This window comes from Lates calcarifer, unplaced genomic scaffold (genome assembly GCF_001640805.2).
Source record: "Lates calcarifer isolate ASB-BC8 unplaced genomic scaffold, TLL_Latcal_v3 _unitig_5604_quiver_2920, whole genome shotgun sequence".
Taxonomy (NCBI): Eukaryota; Metazoa; Chordata; class Actinopteri; family Centropomidae; genus Lates; species Lates calcarifer.
In genome coordinates this window covers 7,501-19,802 of record NW_026117613.1, presented here as the reverse complement: position 1 = coordinate 19,802, position 12,302 = coordinate 7,501, and the positions used below count along the sequence as shown (strand labels likewise).

The following is a 12,302-nucleotide window of genomic DNA, read 5'->3' as shown; positions in this document are numbered from 1 at the left end:
AGCAGCCGCTGTGCTTACGGCCACACCACCCTGAGCGCGCCCGATCTCGTCTGATCTCGGAAGCTAAGCAGGGTCGGGCCTGGTTAGTACTTGGATGGGAGACCGCCTGGGAATACCAGGTGCCGTAAGCTTTTTGTCCCTATCTTACAGCAGAATGCCGCTTCCCTGTAGTTGAGACAGGCACGAAACTACTTTTATTTTGCAGCCTGTATTTCACGCTCTGTTTTGCACTTCTGTTTTATGTCACGTCGCTTTCGGCAATCGGGTATTAGGCGCTGGAAAGTCACCTCTGTAAAGTCTGCACTGCTGCCGAATGAATGAGCGCAGTCTGGGTTTTGGGCACAATGACCCAATACGTCGTCCACAAGGACGTGTGGCTCACCGATGTACGTTTTGAGCAATTTCGGACGAAAATGGACTTGGAACAGAGCCAAATGTTTGATCAGGCCATACGGAAAATTCTTGTTGGGTGGAGTAGTTATTTCTTAGTTTTGCTGTTGACTGTTAGAGAAAATCCCCATTATTGTTGATTGCTATGTGAAATAACAGATCTGCCAGTGTTATTTTGGCACGTATAAAGGGTCTGTCTTCAGCAGCCGCTGTGGCTTACGGCCACACCACCCTGAGCGCGCCCGATCTCGTCTGATCTCGGAAGCTAAGCAGGGTCGGGCCTGGTTAGTACTTGGATGGGAGACCGCCTGGGAATACCAGGTGCCGTAAGCTTTTTGTCCCCATCTTTTCCTGCCTATCTTACAGCAGCAGAATGCCGCTTCCTCTGTAGTTGAGACAGGGCACGCCAAAACTACTTTTATTTTGCAGCCTGTATTTCACGCTCTGTTTTGCACTTCTGTTTTATGTCACGTCGCTTTCGGCAATCGGGTATTAGGCGCTGGAAAGTCACCTCTGTAAAGTCTGCACTGCTGCCGAATGAATGAGCGCAGTCTGGGTTTTGGGCACAATGACCCAATACGTCGTCCACAAGGACGTGTGGCTCACCGATGTACGTTTTGAGCAATTTCGGACGAAAATGGACTTGGAACAGAGCCAAATGTTTGATCAGGCCATACGGAAAATTCTTGTTGGGTGGAGTAGTTTTTCTTAGTTTTGCTGTTGACTGTTAGAGAAAATCCCCATTATTGTTGATTGCTATGTGAAATAACAGATCTGCCAGTGTTATTTTGGCACGTATAAAGGGTCTGTCTTCAGCAGCCGCTGTGGCTTACGGCCACACCACCCTGAGCGCGCCCGATCTCGTCTGATCTCGGAAGCTAAGCAGGGTCGGGCCTGGTTAGTACTTGGATGGGAGACCGCCTGGGAATACCAGGTGCCGTAAGCTTTTTGTCCCCATCTTTTCCTGCCTATCTTACAGCAGCAGAATGCCGCTTCCTCTGTAGTTGAGACAGGGCACGCCAAACTACTTTTATTTTGCAGCCTGTATTTCACGCTCTGTTTTGCACTTCTGTTTTATGTCACGTCGCTTTCGGCAATCGGGTATTAGGCGCTGGAAAGTCACCTCTGTAAAGTCTGCACTGCTGCCGAATGAATGAGCGCAGTCTGGGTTTTGGGCACAATGACCCAATACGTCGTCCACAAGGACGTGTGGCTCACCGATGTACGTTTTGAGCAATTTCGGACGAAAATGGACTTGGAACAGAGCCAAATGTTTGATCAGGCCATACGGAAAATTCTTGTTGGGTGGAGTAGTTATTTCTTAGTTTTGCTGTTGACTGTTAGAGAAAATCCCCATTATTGTTGATTGCTATGTGAAATAACAGATCTGCCAGTGTTATTTTGGCACGTATAAAGGGTCTGTCTTCAGCAGCCGCTGTGGCTTACGGCCACACCACCCTGAGCGCGCCCGATCTCGTCTGATCTCGGAAGCTAAGCAGGGTCGGGCCTGGTTAGTACTTGGATGGGAGACCGCCTGGGAATACCAGGTGCCGTAAGCTTTTTGTCCCCATCTTTTCCTGCCTATCTTACAGCAGCAGAATGCCGCTTCCTCTGTAGTTGAGACAGGGCACGCCAAAACTACTTTTATTTTGCAGCCTGTATTTCACGCTCTGTTTTGCACTTCTGTTTTATGTCACGTCGCTTTCGGCAATCGGGTATTAGGCGCTGGAAAGTCACCTCTGTAAAGTCTGCACTGCTGCCGAATGAATGAGCGCAGTCTGGGTTTTGGGCACAATGACCCAATACGTCGTCCACAAGGACGTGTGGCTCACCGATGTACGTTTTGAGCAATTTCGGACGAAAATGGACTTGGAACAGAGCCAAATGTTTGATCAGGCCATACGGAAAATTCTTGTTGGGTGGAGTAGTTATTTCTTAGTTTTGCTGTTGACTGTTAGAGAAAATCCCCATTATTGTTGATTGCTATGTGAAATAACAGATCTGCCAGTGTTATTTTGGCACGTATAAAGGGTCTGTCTTCAGCAGCCGCTGTGGCTTACGGCCACACCACCCTGAGCGCGCCCGATCTCGTCTGATCTCGGAAGCTAAGCAGGGTCGGGCCTGGTTAGTACTTGGATGGGAGACCGCCTGGGAATACCAGGTGCCGTAAGCTTTTTGTCCCCATCTTTTCCTGCCTATCTTACAGCAGCAGAATGCCGCTTCCTCTGTAGTTGAGACAGGGCACGCCCAAACTACTTTTATTTTGCAGCCTGTATTTCACGCTCTGTTTTGCACTTCTGTTTTATGTCACGTCGCTTTCGGCAATCGGGTATTAGGCGCTGGAAAGTCACCTCTGTAAAGTCTGCACTGCTGCCGAATGAATGAGCGCAGTCTGGGTTTTGGGCACAATGACCCAATACGTCGTCCACAAGGACGTGTGGCTCACCGATGTACGTTTTGAGCAATTTCGGACGAAAATGGACTTGGAACAGAGCCAAATGTTTGATCAGGCCATACGGAAAATTCTTGTTGGGTGGAGTAGTTATTTCTTAGTTTTGCTGTTGACTGTTAGAGAAAATCCCCATTATTGTTGATTGCTATGTGAAATAACAGATCTGCCAGTGTTATTTTGGCACGTATAAAGGGTCTGTCTTCAGCAGCCGCTGTGGCTTACGGCCACACCACCCTGAGCGCGCCCGATCTCGTCTGATCTCGGAAGCTAAGCAGGGTCGGGCCTGGTTAGTACTTGGATGGGAGACCGCCTGGGAATACCAGGTGCCGTAAGCTTTTTGTCCCCATCTTTTCCTGCCTATCTTACAGCAGCAGAATGCCGCTTCCTCTGTAGTTGAGACAGGGCACGCCAAAACTACTTTTATTTTGCAGCCTGTATTTCACGCTCTGTTTTGCACTTCTGTTTTATGTCACGTCGCTTTCGGCAATCGGGTATTAGGCGCTGGAAAGTCACCTCTGTAAAGTCTGCACTGCTGCCGAATGAATGAGCGCAGTCTGGGTTTTGGGCACAATGACCCAATACGTCGTCCACAAGGACGTGTGGCTCACCGATGTACGTTTTGAGCAATTTCGGACGAAAATGGACTTGGAACAGAGCCAAATGTTTGATCAGGCCATACGGAAAATTCTTGTTGGGTGGAGTAGTTATTTCTTAGTTTTGCTGTTGACTGTTAGAGAAAATCCCCATTATTGTTGATTGCTATGTGAAATAACAGATCTGCCAGTGTTATTTTGGCACGTATAAAGGGTCTGTCTTCAGCAGCCGCTGTGGCTTACGGCCACACCACCCTGAGCGCGCCCGATCTCGTCTGATCTCGGAAGCTAAGCAGGGTCGGGCCTGGTTAGTACTTGGATGGGAGACCGCCTGGGAATACCAGGTGCCGTAAGCTTTTTGTCCCCATCTTTTCCTGCCTATCTTACAGCAGCAGAATGCCGCTTCCTCTGTAGTTGAGACAGGGCACGCCAAAACTACTTTTATTTTGCAGCCTGTATTTCACGCTCTGTTTTGCACTTCTGTTTTATGTCACGTCGCTTTCGGCAATCGGGTATTAGGCGCTGGAAAGTCACCTCTGTAAAGTCTGCACTGCTGCCGAATGAATGAGCGCAGTCTGGGTTTTGGGCACAATGACCCAATACGTCGTCCACAAGGACGTGTGGCTCACCGATGTACGTTTTGAGCAATTTCGGACGAAAATGGACTTGGAACAGAGCCAAATGTTTGATCAGGCCATACGGAAAATTCTTGTTGGGTGGAGTAGTTATTTCTTAGTTTTGCTGTTGACTGTTAGAGAAAATCCCCATTATTGTTGATTGCTATGTGAAATAACAGATCTGCCAGTGTTATTTTGGCACGTATAAAGGGTCTGTCTTCAGCAGCCGCTGTGGCTTACGGCCACACCACCCTGAGCGCGCCCGATCTCGTCTGATCTCGGAAGCTAAGCAGGGTCGGGCCTGGTTAGTACTTGGATGGGAGACCGCCTGGGAATACCAGGTGCCGTAAGCTTTTTGTCCCCATCTTTTCCTGCCTATCTTACAGCAGCAGAATGCCGCTTCCTCTGTAGTTGAGACAGGGCACGCCCAAAACTACTTTTATTTTGCAGCCTGTATTTCACGCTCTGTTTTGCACTTCTGTTTTATGTCACGTCGCTTTCGGCAATCGGTATTAGGCGCTGGAAAGTCACCTCTGTAAAGTCTGCACTGCTGCCGAATGAATGAGCGCAGTCTGGGTTTTGGGCACAATGACCCAATACGTCGTCCACAAGGACGTGTGGCTCACCGATGTACGTTTTGAGCAATTTCGGACGAAAATGGACTTGGAACAGAGCCAAATGTTTGATCAGGCCATACGGAAAATTCTTGTTGGGTGGAGTAGTTATTTCTTAGTTTTGCTGTTGACTGTTAGAGAAAATCCCCATTATTGTTGATTGCTATGTGAAATAACAGATCTGCCAGTGTTATTTTGGCACGTATAAAGGGTCTGTCTTCAGCAGCCGCTGTGGCTTACGGCCACACCACCCTGAGCGCGCCCGATCTCGTCTGATCTCGGAAGCTAAGCAGGGTCGGGCCTGGTTAGTACTTGGATGGGAGACCGCCTGGGAATACCAGGTGCCGTAAGCTTTTTGTCCCCATCTTTTCCTGCCTATCTTACAGCAGCAGAATGCCGCTTCCTCTGTAGTTGAGACAGGGCACGCCAAAACTACTTTTATTTTGCAGCCTGTATTTCACGCTCTGTTTTGCACTTCTGTTTTATGTCACGTCGCTTTCGGCAATCGGGTATTAGGCGCTGGAAAGTCACCTCTGTAAAGTCTGCACTGCTGCCGAATGAATGAGCGCAGTCTGGGTTTTGGGCACAATGACCCAATACGTCGTCCACAAGGACGTGTGGCTCACCGATGTACGTTTTGAGCAATTTCGGACGAAAATGGACTTGGAACAGAGCCAAATGTTTGATCAGGCCATACGGAAAATTCTTGTTGGGTGGAGTAGTTATTTCTTAGTTTTGCTGTTGACTGTTAGAGAAAATCCCCATTATTGTTGATTGCTATGTGAAATAACAGATCTGCCAGTGTTATTTTGGCACGTATAAAGGGTCTGTCTTCAGCAGCCGCTGTGGCTTACGGCCACACCACCCTGAGCGCGCCCGATCTCGTCTGATCTCGGAAGCTAAGCAGGGTCGGGCCTGGTTAGTACTTGGATGGGAGACCGCCTGGGAATACCAGGTGCCGTAAGCTTTTTGTCCCCATCTTTTCCTGCCTATCTTACAGCAGCAGAATGCCGCTTCCTCTGTAGTTGAGACAGGGCACGCCCAAACTACTTTTATTTTGCAGCCTGTATTTCACGCTCTGTTTTGCACTTCTGTTTTATGTCACGTCGCTTTCGGCAATCGGGTATTAGGCGCTGGAAAGTCACCTCTGTAAAGTCTGCACTGCTGCCGAATGAATGAGCGCAGTCTGGGTTTTGGGCACAATGACCCAATACGTCGTCCACAAGGACGTGTGGCTCACCGATGTACGTTTTGAGCAATTTCGGACGAAAATGGACTTGGAACAGAGCCAAATGTTTGATCAGGCCATACGGAAAATTCTTGTTGGGTGGAGTAGTTATTTCTTAGTTTTGCTGTTGACTGTTAGAGAAAATCCCCATTATTGTTGATTGCTATGTGAAATAACAGATCTGCCAGTGTTATTTTGGCACGTATAAAGGGTCTGTCTTCAGCAGCCGCTGTGGCTTACGGCCACACCACCCTGAGCGCGCCCGATCTCGTCTGATCTCGGAAGCTAAGCAGGGTCGGGCCTGGTTAGTACTTGGATGGGAGACCGCCTGGGAATACCAGGTGCCGTAAGCTTTTTGTCCCCATCTTTTCCTGCCTATCTTACAGCAGCAGAATGCCGCTTCCTCTGTAGTTGAGACAGGGCACGCCAAAACTACTTTTATTTTGCAGCCTGTATTTCACGCTCTGTTTTGCACTTCTGTTTTATGTCACGTCGCTTTCGGCAATCGGGTATTAGGCGCTGGAAAGTCACCTCTGTAAAGTCTGCACTGCTGCCGAATGAATGAGCGCAGTCTGGGTTTTGGGCACAATGACCCAATACGTCGTCCACAAGGACGTGTGGCTCACCGATGTACGTTTTGAGCAATTTCGGACGAAAATGGACTTGGAACAGAGCCAAATGTTTGATCAGGCCATACGGAAAATTCTTGTTGGGTGGAGTAGTTATTTCTTAGTTTTGCTGTTGACTGTTAGAGAAAATCCCCATTATTGTTGATTGCTATGTGAAATAACAGATCTGCCAGTGTTATTTTGGCACGTATAAAGGGTCTGTCTTCAGCAGCCGCTGTGGCTTACGGCCACACCACCCTGAGCGCGCCCGATCTCGTCTGATCTCGGAAGCTAAGCAGGGTCGGGCCTGGTTAGTACTTGGATGGGAGACCGCCTGGGAATACCAGGTGCCGTAAGCTTTTTGTCCCCTATCTTACAGCAGCAGAATGCCGCTTCCTCTGTAGTTGAGACAGGGCACGCCAAAACTACTTTTATTTTGCAGCCTGTATTTCACGCTCTGTTTTGCACTTCTGTTTTATGTCACGTCGCTTTCGGCAATCGGGTATTAGGCGCTGGAAAGTCACCTCTGTAAAGTCTGCACTGCTGCCGAATGAATGAGCGCAGTCTGGGTTTTGGGCACAATGACCCAATACGTCGTCCACAAGGACGTGTGGCTCACCGATGTACGTTTTGAGCAATTTCGGACGAAAATGGACTTGGAACAGAGCCAAATGTTTGATCAGGCCATACGGAAAATTCTTGTTGGGTGGAGTAGTTATTTCTTAGTTTTGCTGTTGACTGTTAGAGAAAATCCCCATTATTGTTGATTGCTATGTGAAATAACAGATCTGCCAGTGTTATTTTGGCACGTATAAAGGGTCTGTCTTCAGCAGCCGCTGTGGCTTACGGCCACACCACCCTGAGCGCGCCCGATCTCGTCTGATCTCGGAAGCTAAGCAGGGTCGGGCCTGGTTAGTACTTGGATGGGAGACCGCCTGGGAATACCAGGTGCCGTAAGCTTTTTGTCCCCATCTTTTCCTGCCTATCTTACAGCAGCAGAATGCCGCTTCCTCTGTAGTTGAGACAGGGCACGCCAAAACTACTTTTATTTTGCAGCCTGTATTTCACGCTCTGTTTTGCACTTCTGTTTTATGTCACGTCGCTTTCGGCAATCGGGTATTAGGCGCTGGAAAGTCACCTCTGTAAAGTCTGCACTGCTGCCGAATGAATGAGCGCAGTCTGGGTTTTGGGCACAATGACCCAATACGTCGTCCACAAGGACGTGTGGCTCACCGATGTACGTTTTGAGCAATTTCGGACGAAAATGGACTTGGAACAGAGCCAAATGTTTGATCAGGCCATACGGAAAATTCTTGTTGGGTGGAGTAGTTATTTCTTAGTTTTGCTGTTGACTGTTAGAGAAAATCCCCATTATTGTTGATTGCTATGTGAAATAACAGATCTGCCAGTGTTATTTTGGCACGTATAAAGGGTCTGTCTTCAGCAGCCGCTGTGGCTTACGGCCACACCACCCTGAGCGCGCCCGATCTCGTCTGATCTCGGAAGCTAAGCAGGGTCGGGCCTGGTTAGTACTTGGATGGGAGACCGCCTGGGAATACCAGGTGCCGTAAGCTTTTTGTCCCCATCTTTTCCTGCCTATCTTACAGCAGCAGAATGCCGCTTCCTCTGTAGTTGAGACAGGGCACGCCAAAACTACTTTTATTTTGCAGCCTGTATTTCACGCTCTGTTTTGCACTTCTGTTTTATGTCACGTCGCTTTCGGCAATCGGGTATTAGGCGCTGGAAAGTCACCTCTGTAAAGTCTGCACTGCTGCCGAATGAATGAGCGCAGTCTGGGTTTTGGGCACAATGACCCAATACGTCGTCCACAAGGACGTGTGGCTCACCGATGTACGTTTTGAGCAATTTCGGACGAAAATGGACTTGGAACAGAGCCAAATGTTTGATCAGGCCATACGGAAAATTCTTGTTGGGTGGAGTAGTTATTTCTTAGTTTTGCTGTTGACTGTTAGAGAAAATCCCCATTATTGTTGATTGCTATGTGAAATAACAGATCTGCCAGTGTTATTTTGGCACGTATAAAGGGTCTGTCTTCAGCAGCCGCTGTGGCTTACGGCCACACCACCCTGAGCGCGCCGATCTCGTCTGATCTCGGAAGCTAAGCAGGGTCGGGCCTGGTTAGTACTTGGATGGGAGACCGCCTGGGAATACCAGGTGCCGTAAGCTTTTTGTCCCCATCTTTTCCTGCCTATCTTACAGCAGCAGAATGCCGCTTCCTCTGTAGTTGAGACAGGGCACGCCAAAACTACTTTTATTTTGCAGCCTGTATTTCACGCTCTGTTTTGCACTTCTGTTTTATGTCACGTCGCTTTCGGCAATCGGGTATTAGGCGCTGGAAAGTCACCTCTGTAAAGTCTGCACTGCTGCCGAATGAATGAGCGCAGTCTGGGTTTTGGGCACAATGACCCAATACGTCGTCCACAAGGACGTGTGGCTCACCGATGTACGTTTTGAGCAATTTCGGACGAAAATGGACTTGGAACAGAGCCAAATGTTTGATCAGGCCATACGGAAAATTCTTGTTGGGTGGAGTAGTTATTTCTTAGTTTTGCTGTTGACTGTTAGAGAAAATCCCCATTATTGTTGATTGCTATGTGAAATAACAGATCTGCCAGTGTTATTTTGGCACGTATAAAGGGTCTGTCTTCAGCAGCCGCTGTGGCTTACGGCCACACCACCCTGAGCGCGCCCGATCTCGTCTGATCTCGGAAGCTAAGCAGGGTCGGGCCTGGTTAGTACTTGGATGGGAGACCGCCTGGGAATACCAGGTGCCGTAAGCTTTTTCCTGCCTATCTTACAGCAGCAGAATGCCGCTTCCTCTGTAGTTGAGACAGGGCACGCCAAAACTACTTTTATTTTGCAGCCTGTATTTCACGCTCTGTTTTGCACTTCTGTTTTATGTCACGTCGCTTTCGGCAATCGGGTATTAGGCGCTGGAAAGTCACCTCTGTAAAGTCTGCACTGCTGCCGAATGAATGAGCGCAGTCTGGGTTTTGGGCACAATGACCCAATACGTCGTCCACAAGGACGTGTGGCTCACCGATGTACGTTTTGAGCAATTTCGGACGAAAATGGACTTGGAACAGAGCCAAATGTTTGATCAGGCCATACGGAAAATTCTTGTTGGGTGGAGTAGTTATTTCTTAGTTTTGCTGTTGACTGTTAGAGAAAATCCCCATTATTGTTGATTGCTATGTGAAATAACAGATCTGCCAGTGTTATTTTGGCACGTATAAAGGGTCTGTCTTCAGCAGCCGCTGTGGCTTACGGCCACACCACCCTGAGCGCGCCCGATCTCGTCTGATCTCGGAAGCTAAGCAGGGTCGGGCCTGGTTAGTACTTGGATGGGAGACCGCCTGGGAATACCAGGTGCCGTAAGCTTTTTGTCCCCATCTTTTCCTGCCTATCTTACAGCAGCAGAATGCCGCTTCCTCTGTAGTTGAGACAGGGCACGCCAAACTACTTTTATTTTGCAGCCTGTATTTCACGCTCTGTTTTGCACTTCTGTTTTATGTCACGTCGCTTTCGGCAATCGGGTATTAGGCGCTGGAAAGTCACCTCTGTAAAGTCTGCACTGCTGCCGAATGAATGAGCGCAGTCTGGGTTTTGGGCACAATGACCCAATACGTCGTCCACAAGGACGTGTGGCTCACCGATGTACGTTTTGAGCAATTTCGGACGAAAATGGACTTGGAACAGAGCCAAATGTTTGATCAGGCCATACGGAAAATTCTTGTTGGGTGGAGTAGTTATTTCTTAGTTTTGCTGTTGACTGTTAGAGAAAATCCCCATTATTGTTGATTGCTATGTGAAATAACAGATCTGCCAGTGTTATTTTGGCACGTATAAAGGGTCTGTCTTCAGCAGCCGCTGTGGCTTACGGCCACACCACCCTGAGCGCGCCCGATCTCGTCTGATCTCGGAAGCTAAGCAGGGTCGGGCCTGGTTAGTACTTGGATGGGAGACCGCCTGGGAATACCAGGTGCCGTAAGCTTTTTGTCCCCATCTTTTCCTGCCTATCTTACAGCAGCAGAATGCCGCTTCCTCTGTAGTTGAGACAGGGCACGCCAAACTACTTTTATTTTGCAGCCTGTATTTCACGCTCTGTTTTGCACTTCTGTTTTATGTCACGTCGCTTTCGGCAATCGGGTATTAGGCGCTGGAAAGTCACCTCTGTAAAGTCTGCACTGCTGCCGAATGAATGAGCGCAGTCTGGGTTTTGGGCACAATGACCCAATACGTCGTCCACAAGGACGTGTGGCTCACCGATGTACGTTTTGAGCAATTTCGGACGAAAATGGACTTGGAACAGAGCCAAATGTTTGATCAGGCCATACGGAAAATTCTTGTTGGGTGGAGTAGTTATTTCTTAGTTTTGCTGTTGACTGTTAGAGAAAATCCCATTATTGTTGATTGCTATGTGAAATAACAGATCTGCCAGTGTTATTTTGGCACGTATAAAGGGTCTGTCTTCAGCAGCCGCTGTGGCTTACGGCCACACCACCCTGAGCGCGCCGATCTCGTCTGATCTCGGAAGCTAAGCAGGGTCGGGCCTGGTTAGTACTTGGATGGGAGACCGCCTGGGAATACCAGGTGCCGTAAGCTTTTTGTCCCTATCTTACAGCAGCAGAATGCCGCTTCCTCTGTAGTTGAGACAGGGCACGCCAAAACTACTTTTATTTTGCAGCCTGTATTTCACGCTCTGTTTTGCACTTCTGTTTTATGTCACGTCGCTTTCGGCAATCGGGTATTAGGCGCTGGAAAGTCACCTCTGTAAAGTCTGCACTGCTGCCGAATGAATGAGCGCAGTCTGGGTTTTGGGCACAATGACCCAATACGTCGTCCACAAGGACGTGTGGCTCACCGATGTACGTTTTGAGCAATTTCGGACGAAAATGGACTTGGAACAGAGCCAAATGTTTGATCAGGCCATACGGAAAATTCTTGTTGGGTGGAGTAGTTATTTCTTAGTTTTGCTGTTGACTGTTAGAGAAAATCCCCATTATTGTTGATTGCTATGTGAAATAACAGATCTGCCAGTGTTATTTTGGCACGTATAAAGGGTCTGTCTTCAGCAGCCGCTGTGGCTTACGGCCACACCACCCTGAGCGCGCCCGATCTCGTCTGATCTCGGAAGCTAAGCAGGGTCGGGCCTGGTTAGTACTTGGATGGGAGACCGCCTGGGAATACCAGGTGCCGTAAGCTTTTTGTCCCCATCTTTTCCTGCCTATCTTACAGCAGCAGAATGCCGCTTCCTCTGTAGTTGAGACAGGGCACGCCAAAACTACTTTTATTTTGCAGCCTGTATTTCACGCTCTGTTTTGCACTTCTGTTTTATGTCACGTCGCTTTCGGCAATCGGGTATTAGGCGCTGGAAAGTCACCTCTGTAAAGTCTGCACTGCTGCCGAATGAATGAGCGCAGTCTGGGTTTTGGGCACAATGACCCAATACGTCGTCCACAAGGACGTGTGGCTCACCGATGTACGTTTTGAGCAATTTCGGACGAAAATGGACTTGGAACAGAGCCAAATGTTTGATCAGGCCATACGGAAAATTCTTGTTGGGTGGAGTAGTTATTTCTTAGTTTTGCTGTTGACTGTTAGAGAAAATCCCCATTATTGTTGATTGCTATGTGAAATAACAGATCTGCCAGTGTTATTTTGGCACGTATAAAGGGTCTGTCTTCAGCAGCCGCTGTGGCTTACGGCCACACCACCCTGAGCGCGCCCGATCTCGTCTGATCTCGGAAGCTAAGCAGGGTCGGGCCTGGTTAGTACT

At 48.7% G+C, this 12,302-nt stretch overlaps 21 non-coding genes across 21 annotated transcripts in view; all 21 read left to right on the top strand.

The window, feature by feature from the left end:
• The first annotated feature begins 12 nt into the window (after positions 1-12).
• On the top strand, positions 13-131 carry LOC127140974 (5S ribosomal RNA). The gene has a single exon (XR_007811495.1). It is a non-coding gene; the product is annotated as a 5S ribosomal RNA (ribosomal RNA).
• A 473-nt stretch (positions 132-604) lies between these two features.
• Positions 605-723, top strand: LOC127140973 (5S ribosomal RNA). Its single transcript, XR_007811494.1, has one exon. It is a non-coding gene; the product is annotated as a 5S ribosomal RNA (ribosomal RNA).
• Positions 724-1,217: 494 nt separating this feature from the next.
• On the top strand, positions 1,218-1,336 carry LOC127140972 (5S ribosomal RNA). Its single transcript, XR_007811493.1, has one exon. It is a non-coding gene; the product is annotated as a 5S ribosomal RNA (ribosomal RNA).
• A 494-nt stretch (positions 1,337-1,830) lies between these two features.
• On the top strand, positions 1,831-1,949 carry LOC127140970 (5S ribosomal RNA). Its single transcript, XR_007811491.1, has one exon. It is a non-coding gene; the product is annotated as a 5S ribosomal RNA (ribosomal RNA).
• A 495-nt stretch (positions 1,950-2,444) lies between these two features.
• LOC127140969 (5S ribosomal RNA) lies at positions 2,445-2,563 on the top strand. The gene has a single exon (XR_007811490.1). It is a non-coding gene; the product is annotated as a 5S ribosomal RNA (ribosomal RNA).
• Positions 2,564-3,058: 495 nt separating this feature from the next.
• Positions 3,059-3,177, top strand: LOC127140968 (5S ribosomal RNA). Its single transcript, XR_007811489.1, has one exon. It is a non-coding gene; the product is annotated as a 5S ribosomal RNA (ribosomal RNA).
• A 495-nt stretch (positions 3,178-3,672) lies between these two features.
• LOC127140967 (5S ribosomal RNA) lies at positions 3,673-3,791 on the top strand. The gene has a single exon (XR_007811488.1). It is a non-coding gene; the product is annotated as a 5S ribosomal RNA (ribosomal RNA).
• Positions 3,792-4,286: 495 nt separating this feature from the next.
• Positions 4,287-4,405, top strand: LOC127140966 (5S ribosomal RNA). The gene has a single exon (XR_007811487.1). It is a non-coding gene; the product is annotated as a 5S ribosomal RNA (ribosomal RNA).
• A 495-nt stretch (positions 4,406-4,900) lies between these two features.
• On the top strand, positions 4,901-5,019 carry LOC127140965 (5S ribosomal RNA). Its single transcript, XR_007811486.1, has one exon. It is a non-coding gene; the product is annotated as a 5S ribosomal RNA (ribosomal RNA).
• Positions 5,020-5,514: 495 nt separating this feature from the next.
• Positions 5,515-5,633, top strand: LOC127140964 (5S ribosomal RNA). The gene has a single exon (XR_007811485.1). It is a non-coding gene; the product is annotated as a 5S ribosomal RNA (ribosomal RNA).
• A 495-nt stretch (positions 5,634-6,128) lies between these two features.
• LOC127140963 (5S ribosomal RNA) lies at positions 6,129-6,247 on the top strand. Its single transcript, XR_007811484.1, has one exon. It is a non-coding gene; the product is annotated as a 5S ribosomal RNA (ribosomal RNA).
• A 495-nt stretch (positions 6,248-6,742) lies between these two features.
• LOC127140962 (5S ribosomal RNA) lies at positions 6,743-6,861 on the top strand. Its single transcript, XR_007811483.1, has one exon. It is a non-coding gene; the product is annotated as a 5S ribosomal RNA (ribosomal RNA).
• Positions 6,862-7,343: 482 nt separating this feature from the next.
• LOC127140961 (5S ribosomal RNA) lies at positions 7,344-7,462 on the top strand. Its single transcript, XR_007811482.1, has one exon. It is a non-coding gene; the product is annotated as a 5S ribosomal RNA (ribosomal RNA).
• A 495-nt stretch (positions 7,463-7,957) lies between these two features.
• Positions 7,958-8,076, top strand: LOC127140959 (5S ribosomal RNA). The gene has a single exon (XR_007811480.1). It is a non-coding gene; the product is annotated as a 5S ribosomal RNA (ribosomal RNA).
• Positions 8,077-8,571: 495 nt separating this feature from the next.
• On the top strand, positions 8,572-8,689 carry LOC127140977 (5S ribosomal RNA). The gene has a single exon (XR_007811498.1). It is a non-coding gene; the product is annotated as a 5S ribosomal RNA (ribosomal RNA).
• A 495-nt stretch (positions 8,690-9,184) lies between these two features.
• On the top strand, positions 9,185-9,303 carry LOC127140958 (5S ribosomal RNA). Its single transcript, XR_007811479.1, has one exon. It is a non-coding gene; the product is annotated as a 5S ribosomal RNA (ribosomal RNA).
• A 482-nt stretch (positions 9,304-9,785) lies between these two features.
• On the top strand, positions 9,786-9,904 carry LOC127140957 (5S ribosomal RNA). The gene has a single exon (XR_007811478.1). It is a non-coding gene; the product is annotated as a 5S ribosomal RNA (ribosomal RNA).
• A 494-nt stretch (positions 9,905-10,398) lies between these two features.
• On the top strand, positions 10,399-10,517 carry LOC127140956 (5S ribosomal RNA). The gene has a single exon (XR_007811477.1). It is a non-coding gene; the product is annotated as a 5S ribosomal RNA (ribosomal RNA).
• A 493-nt stretch (positions 10,518-11,010) lies between these two features.
• LOC127140976 (5S ribosomal RNA) lies at positions 11,011-11,128 on the top strand. Its single transcript, XR_007811497.1, has one exon. It is a non-coding gene; the product is annotated as a 5S ribosomal RNA (ribosomal RNA).
• Positions 11,129-11,609: 481 nt separating this feature from the next.
• On the top strand, positions 11,610-11,728 carry LOC127140955 (5S ribosomal RNA). The gene has a single exon (XR_007811476.1). It is a non-coding gene; the product is annotated as a 5S ribosomal RNA (ribosomal RNA).
• Positions 11,729-12,223: 495 nt separating this feature from the next.
• The window catches only part of LOC127140954 (5S ribosomal RNA), a 119-nt gene continuing 40 nt past the window's right edge, over positions 12,224-12,302 (top strand). Inside the window, exon 1 of the ribosomal RNA XR_007811475.1 lies at positions 12,224-12,302. This exon is cut by the window's right edge and continues 40 nt beyond it. This is a non-coding gene — a ribosomal RNA (5S ribosomal RNA).